At 39.2% G+C, this 19250-nt stretch overlaps 1 protein-coding gene across 1 annotated transcript in view; it reads right to left on the reverse strand.

The window, feature by feature from the left end:
• Positions 1-16232, reverse strand: part of ESRRG (estrogen related receptor gamma) — a 371154-nt gene extending 354922 nt beyond the window's left edge. The window contains exon 1 of the mRNA XM_072409871.1: positions 16128-16232. The gene's annotated coding sequence lies outside the window, so the exon portion shown is untranslated. The remainder of the gene's footprint in view (positions 1-16127) is intronic.
• Between the last annotated feature and the right edge of the window lie 3018 nt (positions 16233-19250).

Below are 19250 nucleotides of genomic sequence, written 5' to 3' on the forward strand. Positions count from 1 at the left end.
TATCATATATGTCTATGCATAGATGGTGCTCATGTATTCAAAAGAAAGGTGGTAGTAAATCATGTTGTATATTATTAATATGAATATTTTAACAAGATGATGATTCTGAAACAAGACAATGAACTTTAAAACATCAAACAACAACACATACAAAAAACAAAAATATAACAAATTAGATGAAGGTTTACAATGTACAACATCTATAACACAATAGCTAGCCAAATGTAATGAAGCAGGGAATCAGCCAATATATTCACCCTTGAATCTAAGGACAGCTCTCCAAGATGCTGGCACATGACCCCATATATCCTCATCAAGTTAAAACAAGACCATAGCAAAGTATAATCAGTATGGAAAACCTCATTTGGAAAAAACAAAAGCCTAATTCAGGAATCAGATTACACTATCAGGTTAAAGACCCCGAATGCCTTCGCATTGTAGACTATTGCCAATGACAGATGACTGCGTGTGGTCCAAAATGTGAAAGAGTTCAGTGCTGGTCCTTTTAACATACAACGTCTGATCCCAGCTGCTGTAGCTGGATGAGGTTCAGAGTCAGGACAAGACTTTGTTATAACCTCCATTAACTACGCTTCATGACACCTGCCACAGTGCATGATTGTACGCCTATAGTAATCAAAGGGTCCAGCCAAATAACACTACAGAAATTCAAACAAATACGCTTCACTATTAAACCCTAAGGGATCACAGAAAGTTGGTAGTGAACAATTGCAATACCACAATCTGTTAACAGAAAGGCATGAGAGGTTCTGTGGTTGCACTGTTATAGCCAAGCACAGATACACAATGTTTTTTTTTAAATCAAAAAGTTTAGTTCCATAGCTAATATTTATTTTATACACATATAAATATATTTGCTTGATAATTTGCCATGCTTAATTTTGGCTTTAGTTGGCGCTTAAGTATCAAACTTATTGGGTCACCAGAAGGAGATATTATCAATGGTAGCCTCCATTAAGGATGAGCGAGAATGCTCGAAGTTCCGATGGGTTCGTGAAGTTTCTGTGTAATTTAGTGAAACCATCGGAAATCACTATAGGAGAATTATCACGGCTGCATTCATAAATACAGCCGTGGGAATCCTCCTTTCAGTGAGCAATCCCCGGGCACTACAGGTCAGAATGAGGGCAAGCCCCCTGACCTGTAGTGCCCCAGGGTTTCTCTCACTAAGACGATTCTCACGGCACCATTCATAAATGCAGCCACAATACTCCTCTCAGAGTCCCGAGTCATGCATTTATGCATTTATGAATGAATGTGGACGTGGGAAAAATCAAAGGATTTTCCCACCCTGCATTCATTCATAAGCAGCCAGCGAGACTCACACTGTGTTCCTGGATAGAGAAACTCTATCCAGGAACAATTAGTAGAGGACTGCAACAGCAATCCCTGATTGGTCTTGCAGGTCCCAAAAATTGGGTCTCGCAGGCCGAATTTATAAAGGCCGTTCTCGCCTATATGTTTGGTAAGCGAGAATGGCCCAATTCACCACGAGACCGAAATTAAAAATTTGCTCGCTCATCCCTAGCCTCCATATCCCACCAGTAAAGCTGTCCTTTAGCTGTTTTTTTTTAGCCATTTCGCATGAGGTATGGATGCCCAATAATTCAGCTTAAACAACAACTTCACTTTTTTGTAAGGTCATTTACTTGCCACACAGATATTAAGACACTGTGTGACCTAGGTGGCCAAACAGCAAAAGTTGGGGACATCTTGGCTTTCACATTTTCTGCACAAAGGTGGATAAATCCTATTCATTCCTAAAAAGAGGTCAACTATCTTACCATGGGTCTTCCAATGACCCAATTTGGTGTGGATGTATCATTAAATGTTAACCTGTCCTTTAAAAGCTATTCTTCCAGTGCCTGAAGCCACCCAACCGTTCTTTATAAAAACAGTTTCAGCAATATGGAGAGTTGAATATTTGCCTCTTGTCCAGACTTGTTTAGTACATGTTCATCCTAATGAAGATGGGCACATCTAAGAAAGATAAGATAAATAAATGGGTCATGATGGACCATCATAAACACTCATCTACATACAGACATTTTTGTCTGTCTCTCTGGTGATCTGGGCAAGTAGCGTTTAGAGAATAAAAAGTAAATATGAACTCTACAGGGCTGATTCTATAAAGCTGCCACGTATTGTTACCCAAAAAAACCCTGGAAAAAAAGGAGTACAACATTGCCGAGCAGAATTTGCCGACACTTCTGGGAGTGTTCTCCACATTGGCATGCCACTACAGGAATATGGGGGGTTGGCAATTCATCAACAACAGGGTGGCATTAGGCAATATGGCCAGCGGGATAGTTGAGCATTTATACTTTTCCTTTTTGCCACCACCTTTATAAGCAATTCTTTATATGCAACTATGTCCCTTTAAGTCTCTTTTATTTTCCAAGTCTAAACAAAATTGCATGCAAAGCCTTAGCCTCATATAAAAAAATAAAAAATACATGATATTTTGGCCAAACAATGAGATAAAAAATAGAATATCAACATGAATCATAACAAAAAAAATATCAAATCTCTGCATTTGTTCATTTCGCTGAACACCGGCATATATGATCTGTTTACTTCCTAAAATAAAACACCCATCAAGACAAGTCAAGGTGCTCTTGACAGCCGTGGGACACCAACAGACTGATACCAACTGCCAGCAGAAAGAGTGGCCGGGTCTTGTCCTTGGAACTTCTGTGCAAATTACAGCAGCAAATGTCTCTCTGTACAGCAGAGAAAGATGATGTGATGCTGGGAGAGAGAGAGGAGAAAATAATTCCTGGGCAAAGCGAGGAATAATATGCAGGTGTCTAATGGAGAGCAAAAAAAAAAAAAAAAGAAAAAGTAAATAAAACACCACAGTGACAAAATGTAATAAATAATTGCCTGGTACTTGTAGCAACAATACATTTTAATGGTAGGATGTAACCAGGAAGTAAAAAGGTTTCAGAACCCAAGGTTAGGGACCAGGCCGTGACTGCTGCACCCCTTATATATCAGTTGGCTGCTTACGTTGAACTTTGTAGAGAAGGAAGACTTTTATTCTGGAGGAAGCCATTTTTTCTTTCTTTTTTTGTGGTAAGTCCTGCACAAGCCTTTAGAAGCCTTATAAGAAATGGCTTCACATACATGTGAATGCAACTGGGAATGTAAGAGCACAAGCAATGCTTGTTAGACTCTCTGTGCACAAAGTTTTGGGAGCATCTTTTTTTTTTTCTATAGGGGCCCAAATGCAATACAATGCCTACATGTGCATACACAGGCACTGAGTTGAGGTGCCTTGGGAAGTAAAGGTCACTTGTTGGGGTTACAAGGTTACAAATGCAATATGTATGTATGCTTTAAGAAACCAAATAAAACTTTGGGGCCCATCCACAACTTATTAAGTTAGCCTATTTGTTTTAAATTGGCTCCCAAGGCACCACGGTTATATCTCTCCACCCCACACCTTATTTAGCTTTCTTTGTTTTGTCTAAACTTGACCATTTGACGTGGGAGTAATGGGTCATCTGAAATCCTAATGAGAGTTGCATATTAAATAATTTTTAAACAACCTTGGAGACTACATGAAGGCCCAACTTTGAGCTTCTCTCCCTATTCTACTCCCCTTCTGGCAAAACGTATAGTCAAGTATAACCAAAACAATGGCAAAGCGGGACTAAAACCCCTTCTAGGCTATTTTTCGGTGATCTGTGTGCCATTGGTGAATTTTTCCTTTCTTTTGTTTTAGAGGAAGTTAGAGAAATCTCCCAAAGTAAGAGTTTTTCCACTCTTGGACAGTTGATTATCAAACAGGTGTTCCAGATGAAAGATTTCCCCCACCTCTTGTTCTGGGAGAAATTTTGGATTTCCTTGGATTTCCCATCCCCATCCTTCTTGGCTACCTTGATCAACAAAAAAAAAAAAAAAAAAATAATGAATCTCCCTAACAGCAGCAAAGGCTTGACAGAGGTTCAAATCCTTTCTTACTCTATCAAAACCTAAACAAATAAAGGTTTTATCGGGATTAGTGTGAGAAGCACAAGATCACATTTTAAATCTTTAATTTAGAATGATGCCGAGAACATATGGATTTTTTTGGTGAAATTAGGAACAATAATTTTTTCCTGCTTATTTTTTAATAGCTGATGTGTCACTGTTTATATATCTTATGCCCATTTATTGCTTTTTAGGGTAAAGTCACTAGGGAGCAGCTACGTCTCCCGTCTGCGAAGGCCCGTTAATCATAGTTAGTAGGTAAAATCATCTGTAACAACTAATCCAAAAAGAAGATTATATTTATTTTGGCTACAGTTGCTTGCAATTCGTTAAAATCAACAAAGCTTTTTCATTAGCCCCCTGCTGATGTCGTTATAACAGACTCTTCCCGGGTCTCAAAGCACAGAGCGACACATGTGTAGCAGGGCCGCTGATGACGAGTCCAGGCTGAGGGAGAAAATATCAGCTGCAGTCATCTACACCTACATTATGTTGTGCTCCATGAATTCATTTTGAGTTGGATTTAAGCATTGCCCTGCGTCTGGGTACAGAAGGGATCATGTCGGGAGCCCATGTGTCTGTGGGGCTTTGGTTCCAGTCAATCAAATCGTGACAGGGAGGTAAAGAAAAAGAAGGGAGGGTTTAGAAATGGGGACAAACTCTGCAATTGGTGGGTTTAATAAAGAAAGGGGGAGGAGGTAGAAATATGTTCTATTCCAACCATTCACCCTACTAAATTTGCCATTTAGAAGTTCGGTATGGAGACAAGACTCCAAGGACCCGCCCACTAGGAATGAGTGAGTGAGATTTTTAAATTCGCCGATCGAGATTGAATTTTCCTTTAAAAAAAAACAATTTTCTAAAAAAAAGTCCCGCGGGCTGTGCTGATCAATGAATGCAGCCACGGCTGCATTTATTGATCAGCTTAGTGTGCGATCCCTGGCACTAGAGGTTAAATGGCGACAAGTCTCCCCATTCCAAACCTCTAGTGCTCTTTGATTGGCTGAGGAAAGGAAAATCCTGATGACACTTGATCGCACACTAACAGGAGGATTCCCAGGGCTGCATTCACTTAGATAGCCCTGGTAATCCTCCTGTGTGTGATCCCCAGGCACTAGAGGTTAATTAAACTCTAGTGCCTGGGAATCTCACACAGGAGGATTCTCAGGGCTGCATGAATGAATGCAGCCCTGGGAATCCTCCTGTAATGATTTCCTGGAACTTCTAATGGGTCCGCAAAATCGTTTTGCTGAAATTTTGCGAACCTATCGGAAGTTCCAGGAAATTTTCCAGTGCCCACATTCCAGAGTATCGAACAGCAGAAGGCCTTTGAGCTGCTTATCAGGTCTATTAGCATGCATGGGATATTCTATCAATAATAAAACTATTTTCTCAGGCTTTAAACCTGCTTGAAAAGAAAATGAGTGTCCCGAAAGTGTGTACCACCACCACTTTCCCTGTCCCCTGCCTTCCCCCAACAGTAGGAGGGCTCAAAGTTGGGAACAGGGCATCATCCTAAATGCTTGATGGGGTATGTCGGCATCTTTTGAAAGCTTTTTTGATAAGACACCCACCAGATAGGGATGTCAGTACCTAATAAGGGACCGTCCATATAGCTGGCCATGCACCCTGGGAAATAAGTAAAGGAATACATATTACTTTTATTCCATTCCTTGTAATATTTAAATAAAAAATGTAGAAAAGATAGCCCAGACAATAGGAAAAATTGTATTTAAAATGAAAACACATATATTTTTTTTCTTAAAAATCCATGGTAATCAGAGTTGGCGCAGTTTGCTGATCACTGTCACTACAATGACATTTCTCTCAGCTAGTGCTATGATATGTGGTTTGTATTTACATTTGGAGAATATGGAAATAGCTCAGTGGGTCATTAATGAATCGGTAATCAATCTGTGTTGCTTAACCTCAGCAAAGAAAAGTGAGTTTACCGGCCTTGTGAGTCTGTACAGCAATGGTGACCATCACAAGCCAGAATTGAAAATTTTTGGGCAAGCAAAACAGTTCACAAATTTCAATTCAGCTTTTTATCCAGAGTTTGACTTTAAGCTATTATCAGTTTGTCCAATGTTGGTGAACCCAGGAATGTACAGCTAATCAGCATCTCTACCCAAGAGACGGCACTTATAATATCCATTACATCCCATTATCAGTTATAATTATTGTCATGGACGTAATTCCTCAGCAAAATCTGCAATATCTAATAAACGGATCTGACAGATGAAAAAAAAAATAAAACACCCGGTACAGTCATAGCCCGTGCTGCGCATTATGTATTTCCAAAGAGCCTTCCTATAGAAAGTGTTGTCACACACTTGCTACACTCATTAATCACAGCCTGCCACTTTAAAACAAGTGCCATTAACACCAGACCAAAGATTCTCCCTCCTTGCCCGCAAGTTATTGCCTGTTGGGTATTATATTAATTGCTAAATAATTAGAAAAAGTATGTTTGCCCTTATTACCGAGAACTCATTTAATTTTGTTCTTCCACCTGGGAGGAACAATTTCAGTTTTAATGATTCACAGATAAGGATTTAAGAAAAAAACAGATGGGGTATCCATACAGATCAAGCTGATAGGTCTAATGGCTTTCCATCTCACGCTCCCTCTGTCTCTTAACGACAGACTAAAGATGGAGAGTATCAGAGGGATGGAGAATGGAATTTTGTCACTTGTTTTCTGCATTCCGGAATGATGTTCACATTCTGAATTACACAATGATCAACACAAGCATTGCAAATTATTTTATAAGAGCTTCAATCTGCCTGGTTTTTGCAAACTAATTATATCTGATGGGCCAGTGCTTATTCTTTAAATTGTAAATAGAAAGAATAAACCTACAAAACATTAATTTTTTTTGTGATGATAAAACAAAATTTGTTTATTCTGCATTGTCCAAATGATTTCATAGCAAATTTGGAGTTAAAAAATGAAACCAGCCTTTATTGCAGCTATGTACTTATTGGAAATTATTAAACTCAAAAACTAATTTTAAGTAATTTTAAATTAGTTGTTCTTATAGAAAACATCTAGAGATGTTATTTGTGTCTAAGCAATACACAATTCATGGTTTGCCTTGTATTCCTCCTAAAAACAAAATAGTAAACTTCCTGTGCCTTCGTGTTCCTTTTGCTTAAGCCTCATGGCTGTATATCTGTAGTATAAAATCATCAAAAGTGTATCTGCCTTGGACTGCCAGTCTTATGAGATTTGGTGATGTCACTGCTGTTTTCCTTGCTGCAGAGGAAGCGGTACATAGGGGAATGTAGTGCAAGTAGAACCTTCTTACTCATATTTTATCTGTTCTGTGCTATCTCCACCTCTATTGCTGATTCTAAAATATTACTCCACCACTGGTAAGAGGGGCAAGTCTCCTGTAAACCAGCCAGTGTTGATGAGGTTGTGGGTGATCTTAAGCACTGAGCTCTTTCTGCAACATCCTGTAACTCTTTAATGACCAAGACAAACTCTGCAGTTGTTGATTTTTGCATATCAAAGCACAGCTTGCTCCAGAAGTTAATAAATGTCTGAGCGGTGCTTGCACACTGCATTGCAAGTATTTCCTCTCATATCTAAATGTAGTCAGTGGGGGGTCAATCAGATGTAACCATGTGATGCCCAAAGTAGCAACAACAATACATGACATACTACATTTTCTAGTACATCCTAATAGCTATTGGAACCATGTGTTCACATGAGGAGGGGCAGTTCTAGTAGTCACAGAAAGTAGGAGGTGAGCCATTGTGAGACCTCAATCTGTTAATAGGAAATTTGAGGGCCCAAAAGACCCCCGCTGTGTTGGTAGGTGCAGGCCTGCCATTGTTGGACCTAAAGTACAACTAAATGCTCTTGTAGTTTAAACAAATGCCAAATCCACTTACTTACTATGTAATATCTTCTTTTACTGAGCCAAATCCTTCTTTATCTGTATCTCACATGTTCCCCCATCCCAGACATTGCAGCTCACTGTGGGAGGGATTTAACAACAGAGGCGGTGCTGTCTGTAGTCAAAGTTTTGCTGTCTTTTCTATTGGCTGGCAGCCCCGTGAAGACTGAGATAGGGCAGAGGGATTGGTTGCTTTAATGCAGTGTTGTAAATTCCTCCCTTTGAGTATATCCTAGCATCCTACACCGGCAGGTAAGTATGTTTTATTGCAAAGGAGACATCCCCCCCAAAAAATCCTGCCTGCTTGCACTTTTTAATAGCTCTGCTTTAATGTCAAGAAAATAATATAAAAACCCTCACCAGATATCGGTATTTATTCTACCAATATCAATCACATTACATAGTGTTACTTTTATGTATTTTGCTTTTTTTTTACTGGTGTAACATTAATTCCCAGGATTCTTAGCGGTAATCGGTCCCTCCTGTATTGCCCCAATTATACCTCCACCAACGCAAATAAAATCACAAAAATTGGGCTTGGTCTGAATTTCCCCATATTCCATTGTTACAAATTCTTCACCCAGAACACCAACAATACCTTGTTACACCTCAGTGTTGGCGTTTATCTTTCTCTGGTGATGTCCAATGGCCTTTTAAGCCAATTCCATTCATTACATTAGTGTGGGTTCATAGCAGGAGCAAAACAGCTGTCTGCTAAAGCAGATAATAAAATCCAGCCTGCAAGGGGAATCCGCATACAAAGCTTCCCTCAAATGTCTAATCAGAGCTCGGTCTACAGGGAAAACTCAGTCACATCTGATATACATGTTATCATCTCAGCTCTCCATAATTAAAATTATTGTTGCCATGGCAATTCCAGGAGTTTCAAACACGCACAAATAAATGCTACTCTGTTTATTAGTAATATCATTCCCTCCATCAGATGAAAAAATAAATAGGATGGAGAAGTCTAATCCTTATAAAGAAGCAGAGCAGCCGAGTACACCTCATCGTCTTCTGTTTTTATTTATAAAAGAGAAATGCCAGCATACAGATTTTTTCAGTACGAGAAATCAGATGTATTTCTGTTACAGAGCAAAGGAGAGCTATTCCCTATACCAAAACTCCATTCCTACTAATATTTCGTGTAACCCTAACCCCCCTCTGCAACCCTCACATTGACCCCCCTTGTAACCCTAAAACTAACCCTTTTATGAACCCTTCCTGTACCCCTTAACACTAATTCTCTATGTACCCCTAACCCCTCTGTAATTCTCATACTAACCCCCTCTGTAATCCTAACACTAACGCTCCCTGTAACCTACCCCCTCTGCAACCCTCACATTAACCCGTCCTTTAATCCCAAAACTAACCCTCATACTAACCCTTCCTGTAACCCTAACACTAATTCTCTATGTAACCTAACCCCTCTGTAACTCTCATACTAACCCCCTCTGTAACCCTAACACTAACCCTCCAACTAAGCCCTCCTTTAACCCTTAATACCAAAGCTCCCTGCAACCTAACCCCTTCTGTAACTCTCGTACTAACCCCCTCTGTAATCCTAACACTAACCCTCCAACAACCCCTTCTGTAACTCTCACATTAACCCTTCTTTAATTCCTAAAACTAACCCTCCAACTAAGTCCTCCTGTAACCCTAACACTAATTCTCCATGTAACCTAACCCCCTCTGCAACCCTCACATTAACCCGTCCTTTAATCCCAAAACTAACCCTCATACTAACCCTTCCTGTAACCCTAACACTAATTCTCCTTGTAACCTAACCCCTGTAACTCTCATAATAACCCCCTCTGTAACCCTAACACTAACCCTCCAACTAAGCCCTCCTTTAACCCTTAATACCAATGCTCCCTGCAACCTAACCCCTTCTGTAACTCTTACATTAACCCTTCTTTAATTCCTAAAACTAACCCTCATACTAACCCTTCCTGTACCGCTTAACACTAGTTCTCTATGTAACCTAACCCCTATGTAACTGTTATACTAACCTCCTCTGTAACCCTAACTCTATCCCTTCAACTAAGCCTTACTGTAACCCTAACACTAATTCTCCATGTAACCCTAACCCCCCTGTAACTCTCATACTATCCCCCTCTGTAACCCTAACACCAACCGTCCAACTAAGCCCTCCTGTAACCCTTAACACTAACGCTCCCTGTAACCTAACCCCTTCTGTAACCCTCACTATAACCCTTAATTCCTAAAACTACTAGCCTTTCCTGTAACCCTAACACTAATTTTGCCTGTAACCTAACCCCTTCTATAACTCTCATACTAACCCCTTCTGTAACTTTGTAGCCCTAAAACTACCTTCCGACTAACTCTTTGTGTAACTCTTAACACTACCGCTCCCTGCAACCTAACCCTTTCCTTGTAGCCCTAAAACTACATTTATTTTACCCTTTCCTGTAACCCTAAACTAACTGTTTCTGTAACCAAAACCCCTCTTTACCTCTCATACTAACCCTCCTTGTAACCCTAAAACTAGCCCTTCCTGTAACCTTAACAACAACCCTTTCTGAATATCTAACACTAACTTTTCTCCAATACTTCCTGTAACCCTAACACTAACCCACTACCATCCCTTTAACCTTCCCATTAACCTCCTCTGTAACACAAACCATTCTTGAAATCCTCCAATAAACCCTCCCTGTAGCCCTAACACCAATGTTCCCATTCACCTTCTCTGTAACCTTTTACTGATCTTTCCTTTAACCTTACCACTAACCCACTAGTCTGTTCTGTAATACTAACCCTTCCTGAAACCCCCACTAAACCCCTCTGGTAGGCCTTACACCAACCCTCCCACCAACCCTACAATAACCCTTTGACTTACCCTTCCTGTAACCCTTAACACTAATCATACTTGTAGCCCCAAAAAATTAACATTTAATTATTAAATTAAAATTAAAAATTAACGTTCTATTGACCTTTTTTTGTAACCCTAAAACCTAACTCCCTCTGCAACTCTAATATTAACTCTTTTTGCAACCCTAAAACTATCTCTTCTTGTAACCCAACCCTTCCTAAATATGCACCACTAACCTTTCCACCAATTCTTCCTGTAATTTTATCACTAATCTTTCTTGTAACCCTAACATTACCCACCCTTTAGCCTTACCACTAACCTCCTCTGTAACTCCATCCATTCCTGTAATCCTCCAATAAACCCTTCCTCTAGCCCTTTCACCAACCTTCAGGTTTCACCAACCACCTACAGACCTTTTCTGTAATCTACCTATAACCCTATTACTTACCTTTCTTGTAACACTAATGCTCGTATTAACTCTTCCTGTAACCTTAACACTAACCCACTTCTCTGTAACACTAACTTTTCCTGTAACTCTCCACAAAACCCCTCTGGTAGCCCTTACATCAACCCTCCAACTAATGATTCTTATAACCCCGCAACAGCACTTTTACTGACCCTTCCTTTCATTTGAATACCAATCCTACTACTTACCCTTCCTGTAACCCTAATATTTACCCTCTAACTAATCCTTCCTGTAATGTTCATACTTAGGCTTCCTGTAACCCTTATGCTAACGCTCTCATTAACTCCCCCATGAGCCTATCCCAAAGCCCTAACAAATTGCTTTCATGTAACCTTAACACTAACCCTTTCTGTAACGCTTTATGTTTTGATTGATCAGGGAAAAGTAGGAACCCCAAAAACTAACCAAGTGGGTAACTGTTACCTACTATATTCATATGTAAGGTTTTGGCTGGAGACATTCAATATGGACTGGGATAGGTGAGTTGGATGCTATTCTATTAGCCTGATTTAAAATCAGTCTTTCCTAAGAGACACATGGGGTCATGCCAGTTCTCTTCTGAAGATGCTGACTGTCTGGCTACTAAAGTAGCCAGCTGTTCCTGACCTGATACTATCACCCACTGTATCGGTTAAGTCTGCTTAATGGTGGGATAAATATCATTGGCCCAATATATGGTACCACATCCCAAATAGTTACAACTAAAATTTCAAACATTTTTCAGACTCAAGTCAAATGTTGTTATTCCCATTCATCCTGCAGGTAAGGGACATCTAATTATTTTGCAGAATGGAAAACATAACAGCCACAGAACTAGCATTTTGAGAATAAGAACTAGCAATGAAGCCTTTATATCTCTTTCCATAAAGGTTTCCTTTAAGCATTTATTTCTACAAAAAAAAATCTTCCATAGATCACACAAGTAGACAAGATTTCCATTGATAAAACTAGCTTTTGCAATTTGTGCAACACAAAAAAAGTTCTGAGCATCAACCAACAGCTAAGGGGAAAAAGTATTTCTAAAAATAATTCATCATCTCCCATTGTATGGCAACAGAGAGCGCACCTGAGAATGTTGTTTGCAAATAATAGCGATCTGTAATGCTGTGTATAGATGCAAAACAAATGCTTGTGATGTGCGGGAACACAGATGTCTTGCCTGAATCAACAATTGTGACTTACGGCTAACTTTTTTAAAGCTTTTAACTTTAAAGGATGTTCTGTAAATGGTACTGGTTCCTTACATTAATTAAGTGGTAAATATTGGAATAGTGCTGGTTTCTCACATAGATGATGAAATAGAAATGTGAATGGTGCTGGGTCCTTAGATGATGGGGTCGGTGTGTTATTGGTGCTGGTTCAATACATAGATAATTAAATCGATGTGTGAATGGTGCTTGTTCCTTGCATAGATGATGAGATCAGATATGTGAATGGTGGTGGATTCTTAGATGGTGGGGTTGGCGTGTTAATAGTGATGGTTCCTTACATAGATGATGATTTCTGTGTGTAAATGGTACCAGTTCCTTGCATAGGTGATGAAGTTGGTGTGGTAATGGTGCTTGTTCCTTGCATAGATGATGAGATCAGATATGTGAATGGTGGTGGTTCCTTAGATGGTGGGGTTGGTGTGTTAATGGTGATGGTTCCTTACATATATGATGATTTTGGTGTGTAAATAGTACCAGTTCCTTGCATAGGTGATGAGTTTGATATGTGAATGGTGGTGGTTCCTTAGATGGTGAGGTTGGTGTGTTAATGGTGCTGGTTCCTTGCAGATGATGAGATCGATCCTTGTAAATGCTACGAGTTCCTTACATAGATGATGATTTTGGTGTGTAAATGGTACCAGTTCCTTGCATAGATGATGAGGTTGGTGTGTTAATGGTGCTGGTTACGTGCATAGATGATGAGATCAATATGTGAATGGTGCTGGTTACTTGCATAGGTATTAAGGTTAGTTTGTGTAAATGGTATACAGGTCAAATTTATTAGTGATGTTGTTTTATACATATATGGGGAGGTCGGCTCTTCGAAAGATTATGGTTTCTTACACATATGAAGAGGTTAGCTAGGTGAATGGTGCTAGTTCCTTAAATAAATATTAAAGTTAACTTTGGGAATGGTGCAAATGCCTTCTGGATAAAAAGGTCAGTTCCGTGAATGTCGCTTCTTTACACCGATGAAGAAGTTTAGCTTTGTAAATCGTGCCCAATCCTAGAGAAACCCAATTAGGTGATTTAAATTGACACTGAATCCTTAGCTGCTGTCTCATTGTTCAAATAGGAAATTCAAACTTCTCATAGGTTTTTAAGTATAACTTAAGAATGTTTTAAATATATTTACCATTATTACATAATTTTTTTCACATATATGTAACTGAGCCATTTTTTTCAATATACTCTTGCTCAAGAAAAAGATGGCTCATGGTCCGGGACCCTGGTTATGGAAGTTACTGTACATATTCTATATTCTATCTATATTCTAGCTTTTGTTCTCTTGGAGGCCATGTGATCACATACTGCTCCGATTCTACTGTATCTTAGTGAGCATGCACATTGGTGACAATTAAATATATTGGTTACCATTCTCACCAATCTCACCCCTTCAATGCTCCCCTGAAGCTTCTTCTTCTTCTGTATTTGCTATTACAAAACATCCAGTGTTCCAGATATTGGACAAGAATGCGACCTTATTTCATGAAGAATATGACATGACTGCTCTCAACCCCCTCCCACCCCTGGAGCCAAGAACAGGTATTTTGGTTGTGGTTACAATAAGCCAAGAATTCTAGTGCAGAAGTGTAACCCCATTCATCTCAATAGGGACTTGTACAGGTACAAACATCACTGAGATTTGAGACTGTAACTGCCAAGAAGACAATTACTACCAGTACAGTCTAAGTACTTGGGTCGGTGGATGGGTTTTAAATTAGACTAAGGAAAGAAGCTGGAGAGATTGGCTTAGTTTAATAAAAAGTGAATCAGAGAAGGCACGCCAGTTACCTATTTCTTAACTTTACCCCAAATAGGCAAGCATGTGATCAAGTCACTGAATTCAGACAAGAGGTAAATATTTAAAATAAAAAATAAGAACTGCATGGCGCTATGTAGATCTGAAGAACCAGTGACCAAATGTCACACACAGAGATCATAACCCAAATTCCAAACTGAAAGCTGACTTGCTCTTGGTGGCAGATACTGAGTACTGTAATTCTTGTAGTTGTAAGATGCTAGAAACTGTAGCAAGGGTCTCAGCACTAGCATTGCGGTTCATTGCAGTTGCAGTCACAAGTGCAGTACAAAAGATTACGTTGCTAGCCCTGTAGGCCTAAAAATGTAAGAACTTTATACTTTACAATACCTAATAACTTTAAGTAAAGTTTGCATTCTTTCTGGAGTTCTCCTTTAAATCACCTGATGGTATTAGTAGCTTTTCTGAGCATTAGGGGGCATTGCAAATGCTACAACGTCACAAGTAAAAACCTCTCATTGACAGCAAAGGGGATTTATGCCTTATGTAGAAGAATTAGTGTTTAAGGAGCATATAGAAAATGCCTCCTAATGTGATTAATGCATCTGTTCTAGCACTGATCTGACTCAAAGGCTTGTTAAACCATAGCAATTTAGGTTTTCCAAGAAGCCAGAGCATGCCAGACCCTACAAAACTGGGCTGTAAATGAATTACCAATCCAAAGTACTGTGAGGCAACTACTACCTACATATGAAAAAAACTCAAAAGAAAACAGTTGAGTAAAACATTTGTTGGTGAAGTAGAGTATTAGGTTTGATAGGCAGTAAGCTTGTGAAGACCAAAATAGTGCTACTTACAGTGAACAGAATGCATATATAGGACTTTGCAGGTCAGTTTATATCCTTTCAGCATTTTCCAAGGTACACTGATATGCAAATAGACTAAAAACTCTCCTAAAACCCTCACTGCTTCCCAGAGTTGGTGGTGAATGTCCTGCTAATCAGTCCTACTCACAAAATCAAGCTATTAAAAACAATGCAGCTTATATATATATATATATATATATATATATATATATAGGCACAAATTTCCGATCCCCAATCATTAGGTAGCAGCTGTGAAACTCTGTGTAAAAATCAACTTTACTTTGTGAGGTCTGATTTGTAGTGTGTTAAGTCTACCTGTATGTTGTAGGCTTATTTCAAAAAGTGAACATACCAGGATAAAAGATATGTAATGCTTTATGAATTGAGATGCTCACAGCACATAAATCACGACTTGGATCAAATTTGGTTTATTCAGTTGAGAGATCCATTCAGATTTAGAATTAATATTAATATTTTTTAATGAGCCATACAATAACTGTCAATGACAGGTATAGTACAGCTTAGACAATCCACTGAACGATGACATGTATAATATTGCTCAGCCAATCTGGCTGCCAGACTATGACAGATGTTGTTCTCTGGCCACTGGATTGGCTCAGCCCTATATGCCTGTCAATGACAAAAGCATCTGACCCTACTTATGACATCATCATATTTCTATTTAATGGGGTTCCAGCAAATTAGAAAAGGAAATCAGGGAATCAGAAACTTTTAGAGGTAAAAATGATTTTTACACAGAGTTTCACAGCTGCTATCTTGGGATTACTAAAAAGCTATGCCATTAGAAAAGCAGCAGTAAGGTGCTTTAAACAGCTCCACTGAAAACAGGGTCCACTGCCTATCAAACCTAATAACAATTTGTAATGAATCAAGCTTATCCAAATGGCTGATGTAAAAAATAATGTACAACCAAGTAGGCAATCAGCAGTTCCTATGGGCTGTGATGTCACACCAAATAAAATCACAAATTTGACTTTTGTTATCTGGACAGATAAATTATCCCACAAAATATGGGTAGCAACTGAGCAAAGAAAGTAAAATGTGTACAATTTCACTCACCAAACCAGAGGAGCGAACAGAGATGAGGCACGATGATGCAACAAAATTTAGAAACAAAAAAAAAACTTGTACAGAAGATCTTAGAGAAGTTTTGATTCAAGGCAGTTGCAATCTAAAATTCAAAAAAAGAAAAAAATAAAGGTATAAAATCTGCTGAGCAACAATTGCACATACTATATCTACTCTTGCATTATTTGAATTGTCTTGCATGATTTTATTGTGCTTTATTTTATCACCATCAGGTATTCAAATATTTTCTGTGAACACTTATTTTAAGTTATCATTGTACTTACTTGTAACTTTTATGATGTTAAGCATGCCTTTTTTATCTTTGATATTGTATTAGGTGTCAAGATTTGTAAATAAGCCATTGGATGGAGTTTTCATTAGTTCAGCGTAATTACTTTACTCTTTTATTATTACATTTGAAATAAGATATAAAATAAAGCAATACAGATGAGTACAACAGAAGATAAGTACATGGGTAATCAGTCCGCCAAACAAGGCATATAAGGGTAAATACAAAGCAGAGTCACAGGCAAAGGTTGGTCTAAGCAGCATACAATCACAAGGTCAGGAAACAGACGTCAGCATTGGTAAATTCAACAGATAATTGCACCAGCAGCAGGCCGGCTAATCCATAAACTACAACAGGCAACTGGTGACTGGGAGCAGAAAGGCTTTAAAGCCCCAGTAGCCCATGGGAGGGCAGGAAGAAACCCTGGTACAAAGGTTAAAGCATAACTCCAAATCAGCTGTGCACAGCCTCAGTGTATGTGCTGGGGATGCTAAGAAACAAACATCTCAGGTGGAGGCTGCATGGCTAAAGGGAAGCAGGGGATGCTGAAACCTACTGAGCAGAGGGCAGACAATTAATTCCTTGATCTCCTAACAAACAGTCAATAATAGCATAGGGAGTCCTGGGTGACTCTGGCACAATCAGCCTCCTAACAAAGTCCCACATTTCTTTTGGTAGAGTGGTTTGAGATATGGGACCCATGCAATGTTGAGGGAGGATACAGAATATGTTACTTTTCTCCCTGGCACCTATAATTTGAACACGTTGCAACTGATGTGTGTACACTAAAAAACTATTTTGATTCCATAGAGCTATGGGCTGATATGTCGGCATCATAGCAGCAGCCCTGGATAAATAAAGTGGTAGACTGGAGACTATATGGATGGGGAGGACAAGCTTTAAAAGCATTTGCAATCCACCAGCCCAGAAATATTCATTCAAAGTTACCGCACCTACTAAGGTTTGCTATGGGGGTTTCAGCTATCCAATTTTGGAAAAAGAGGGATCTTTGTATTAATGAGCAAAAGTTAGGTTTGAGCTTTAAGGCAGGCCCCCATGTTACACAGTTTTATAGGACATAAAAGGGGAAATGGGGAGCCTTATTACCGGAGTGTATCATGTGTGGTGTGCTTAACTTATTTGTACCAATTTCCAACCTTGATTCTTTCTGAGTATTTAAGAAACTGAAAGAGATTATCTGATTAGTTGCTTAAGGCAACACAAGCAGCTCCACTTTAGGCCCCTTAAAATAATTACAAGATTATTCTTCAATGGCTCACCTAACCCTATTCATAATATAACTCAATCCATCACCTGCGCCCCTCAGTAAATAATTTATTACTAATCTCCAGAAATGAAAAATAACATCCACTGAATTCTGAAGTGTCCGGCACTCGGCTTGTCTTTTCTGCAATCCCCTCTTCATGCTGCCGATTCCAAGTTCCCATTGACTATGTAATTGTTTTATCAGTGACAGGCTGAGTGCAGCGGCTGCGGGAGAGCCACAGCTCCTGCGAGTAGCGGCTCGCACTCTCCTCCTCCTTCTTGGCCTCCGCGACAGATGATATCTGTTTTCTCCTGTGAGTTTGAATTTGAGAGCCACTGAAGCTCGGCAACTGTATATTCTGGCTCAAATGAGCTGAAAATTGCATTCAATTTGAATTTCAAAACTATGAAAGGAAGGGGGAAAAAGTATCTCTCCTCTTAGCTTAGGAAGAGTAACTCTTTCCTGGCGCAGTGCATGATACACAGAAGTGCCAAGTCACATTAAAGAGATGGGAATTCTTCCTCCATGACATTAGGGGCCTATTAATAAAGGGTGGTGATCTTAGATTCAAATTGACACCTTTTTGTTCAAAAATCCCCACTGGCCTTTTTTTAATGGTGGCTTTATAAAAAAAAAGTAATGGGTTTTGTTCCCTGGTAATCAAGACTGCAAACATACAAATGGTCATAAATGATCTAACCTAAAGTAGGGATCAGAAGCACCATTCACTTGCATGGAGTAACTGACCCGTGTTTGGGTTTTCTTCTGGGCACTTCAGTTTTCCCAAGGATCCCAAAACATACCGGGAAATTACTTGGCTTCCTCCTAAAATTGGCCTTGACATATGACTATGGTAGGGATAATAGAGTGTGAGCTCCTTAAGCACATGACTATGGACTTTTGCTGTCAGAGCTATATAAACACCTAGTAATAAAATAAAACGTGATTGGCATTTTGAAAATTAAAATACACAAACAAATACGCAAACACACTTTCATCACAGCTGTTGACCCCCTACTTGTGCCAAAAGTGGCAATTACAGTGTCTGATACTAAGCCGATCCCTATTATTTCCGATGGAGATTGCCATGATCAAAGCCACATAAGGTACCTGTAAATTATTAAACAATATTGTACATTCAGAAAATGTCATTCATTTATATAGTAGAGATCTGGTCAGCTTATCACCACTTTTATGAATAAAGTGATCTGAATTATGCTGAATTGGCATTTTTCTAGTGATCTGCATAATCACAATTTTATGTGACCCTTAGTTTATAAAAGTAAATAGTAATAAATAAACAAGTTTTTTTTGCCATTTTTAGTATTTGCATCTAAGTGCTTCTGATTTTCTTCAGCCACTTACTTTCCTCTTATATTCCAGCAATGTTTGCATGGCATTTCTCAGGGTGGGTTTCCTGATTGTGGCAATAGTGGGGCCCCTGTGCAGAACTGACTAGCCCCCACCCTATAAGTTGTGCACTGCAAAAGGCTGTAAACTTGAACAGTTCTTAGATGAAGAAGCATCTGGAGCACAGATTGCTGGGTGAATATATTCA

The sequence above is a fragment of the Pyxicephalus adspersus genome, chromosome 4, assembly GCF_032062135.1.
Source record: "Pyxicephalus adspersus chromosome 4, UCB_Pads_2.0, whole genome shotgun sequence".
Classification (NCBI taxonomy): domain Eukaryota; kingdom Metazoa; phylum Chordata; class Amphibia; order Anura; family Pyxicephalidae; genus Pyxicephalus; species Pyxicephalus adspersus.